We start from the raw sequence: 3481 nt of genomic DNA, 5'->3' as shown, positions 1-3481 counted from the left end.
TGCCATTAGTAACTCATAAATGACTCAACGCACATTTGTTTTTTCTAGTTCAATGAAAGCTGTACCAAAAAATATGTACAGGTATGTTTACGTTTTCTCATCTGAACAAAATAAAAGCCAGAGGCATGATGTTATATGTTTGAAAAAATAACACTTGTACATCATCATTTTTTTTGGACTCACCTTAAACTTTTATGGCTACATTCAAGATAACTTTAAAATATTCATATTGAACTTCATCCTATAAATAAATATATATACTATAAATATGAGTATACATATATATCTTACTTATGTTGTATATATTTATATATACATATATAGAACACAAACACATGTATATATACACACATATTTATATCTATCTGGTTGTTTTAATACAAGTAGCCTATGAATTGAAACATCTAAAACAGAAACTTAACTTGTGAGATATTCTATAAAATATAAATAGGATGTTGACTTGTAAAATACTCTAATTTAATTTTATTACTAATTGAGTTAACTTCTGTCAATCATAAAGGAAAACAAGGAGCATGACTCAACAGAAGGAGATTTAAGGGAATAGAAAGAACCAAGAAACTTATCTGAGGTGCAGTTTGTACTATTTTGAATAGCTTTTTCACTCTCCTCTTTCCCCTTTTCAAGAGGCTCCCTCTTTGCTCTCTGCCATAAGGGTGGTGTCATCTGCATATCTGAGATTATTAATATTTCTCCCAGCAATCTTTATTCCAGTTTATGATTCACCCAGCCCAGCATTTCACCTGATGTACTCTGCATGTAAGTTAAAAATGCAGCATGACAATATACAGCCTTGATGTCCTGCTTTCCCAATTTGGAACCAGTTGATTGCTTCATGTCCAGTTCTACCTGTTACTTTTTGACCTGCATTTCGATTTCTCAAGAAGCAGATAAGGTGGTCTGGTATTCCCATCTATTTAAGAATTTCCACAGTTTGTTGTGATCCATATAGTCAAAGTCTTTGGCTTAGTCAATAAAGCAGAAATAGATGCTTTTCTGAAACTCTCTCGCTTTTTCCATGATCTAACAGATGTAGTCAATTTGATTTCTGATTCCTCTCTTTAAATCCAGGTTGTGCATCTGGAAATTCTAGGTTCACATACTGTTAAAGTCTGGTTTGAAGGATTTTGAGCATTACCATGCTAGCATATGAAAGGAGTCCAATTGTGCAGTAGTGTGAACATTCTTTAGCATTGCCTTTCTATGTGATTGGAATGAAAACTGACCTTTTCTAATTCTGGGGCTACTGCTGAGTTTTCCAAACTTGCTGGCATATTCAGTGCAGCCCTTTACCAGCATAATCTTTTATTTGAAATAGTTCAGCTGGAATTCCATCACCTCTACTAGCTTTGTTCCTAGTAATGCTTCCTAAGGCCCAGTTGACTTCACACTCTAGGATGTCTGGCTCTAGATAAGTGATTACACCATTGTGGTTATCTGGGTCATTAAGAGCTTTTTTCTGTAATTGTTCAAAAATGATTTTTTTAAATATGTCTTATTTGAAAAAGTAGCCTTCCATTTGTACCCAAAGCATTTTGAAAGAGTAACATATAAAAAATTTAAAACATTAAACAGAGATAAATGGAGATATGTATTATATTGATTATATCAACAAACGTACTATAGTCTGGATTGTTTTCCCCAAAATTTGTATCGTGAAGCCCTAATATCTAGTGTGATGAGATTTAGAAGAGGTCATAAGTATAGGGAGCCGTAATAGGATTAGTGTTCTTAAAAAGTGGGCAGAAGATCTAAATAGACATTTCTCCAAAGAAGACATATAGACAGCGACGAGGTACATGAAAGATGGTTCAGTTCATTTGCTCAGTCATGTCCGACTCTTTGCGACCCCGTGAATTGCAGCAGGGCAGGCCTCCCTGTCCATCACCAACTCTCAGAGTTTACTCAAACTCATGTCTATTGAGTCAGTGATGCCATCCAGCCATCTCATCCTCTGTCATCCCCTACTCCTCCTGCCCCCAATCCCTCCCAGCATCAGGGTCTTTTCCAATGAGTCAACTCTTCGCATGGTGTGGCCAAAGTATTGGAGTTTCAGCTTCAGTATTAATCTTTCCAATGAACACACAGGACTCATCTCCTTTAGGATGGACTGGCTGGATTTCCTTGCAGTGATTTTAGAGCCCCCCCCACCAAAATAAAGTCTCTCACTGTTTCCATTGTTTACCCATCTACAGGTAGACATTTTTTTTTAAATTTGCATTGTCGAACCTTATAGGCAAGTCTGCCTATATTTATATCTTGTGTAAATTTGTACCTATTTTTAATACCTCACTATTTTGCATGTTTATTTTAAATTAAAAGTCTTCATATAATTTATATTAATTTATGAAATCAACTTATTTATATTTTGGGAACATTTAGTCATATTTACAGAATTCTTTCTCAGTGTACTGACTGAACTGAACTGAAAATCACTGCAGATGGTGACTGCAGACATGAAATTAAGATGCTTTTCCTTGGAAGAAAAGTTATGACCAATCTAGATAGCATATTAAAAAGCAGAGACATTATTTTTCCAACAAAAGTCCATCTAGTCAAAGCTACGGTTTTTCTAGTAGTTATGTTGGACTCTAGTAGAGAGTTGGACTATAAAGAAAGCTGAACACTGGAGAATTGGTGCTTTTGAACTGTGGTGTTGGAGAACACTCTTAAGAGTCCCTTTGATTGCAAGGAGATCCAACCAGTCCATGCTGGGAAATATGGAGGGCAGGAGGAGAAGGGGATGACAGGATGAGATGGTTGGATGGCATCACTGACCCAATCAACATAAGTTTCAGCAAGCTCCGAGAGTTGGTGATGGACAGGGAAGCCTGGCTTGCTGTAGTCCATGGAGTTGTAAAGAGTCAGACATGACTGAGCGACTGAACTGAACATCCTGTCAATCATTTATCTATTTATCTATCTTTCTATCAGGTTTGGTTCAGTCACTGTTTATTAGTGTGTGGAATAAGTAACACTTTTGGAATAAAATTTGGTAATTTTCAGTGTGACTAGGAGATCATGTCATGATTTTCCACTTAAAAATTCAATGATTTTTAGTGCTCACTTCAGCAACACATATACTAAAATTGGAATGATATAGAGAAGATTAGCATGACCCCTGCACAAGGATGACACGGAAATACCTCAAGTGTTCCATATTTTTTTTTTAAAAATGGGATTTTAGAAGTTTTTGCTTCTATTTAGACTTCATTGCACTGTGTGTATGTGGGTAGAGGGGTTAGAGGGAAAAAGTGGAGAAATTCTCCATACATTCTCAAGATTACTTTAATGTAATACCAGATACTTTAGAATAGTATCAACAAAGTTATTCATAAAATATTTGCCAAACTCCTTCATTTATGGACTTAATTTAGATCATATGAAGAGGGTGAGAAAGACATTTTGAAAGACTGACTTCATGAGTAGTGGTGTATGAGCAAAGCCATGGCAAGTTGAAGAC

The 3481-nt window shown here is 35.7% G+C and overlaps 1 non-coding gene across 1 annotated transcript; it reads left to right on the top strand.

Annotated features, from left to right (window-relative positions):
• Window positions 1–3077: 3077 nt before the first annotated feature.
• On the top strand, window positions 3078–3184 carry LOC136152562 (U6 spliceosomal RNA). Its single transcript, XR_010660238.1, has one exon. It is a non-coding gene; the product is annotated as a U6 spliceosomal RNA (small nuclear RNA).
• The last annotated feature ends 297 nt before the right edge of the window (window positions 3185–3481 follow it).

Source organism: Muntiacus reevesi, chromosome 21, assembly GCF_963930625.1.
Source record: "Muntiacus reevesi chromosome 21, mMunRee1.1, whole genome shotgun sequence".
Lineage (NCBI taxonomy): Eukaryota > Metazoa > Chordata > Mammalia > Artiodactyla > Cervidae > Muntiacus > Muntiacus reevesi.
Note: the sequence above shows the minus strand (reverse complement) of the source record. Positions and strands in the feature narration are given on the sequence as shown.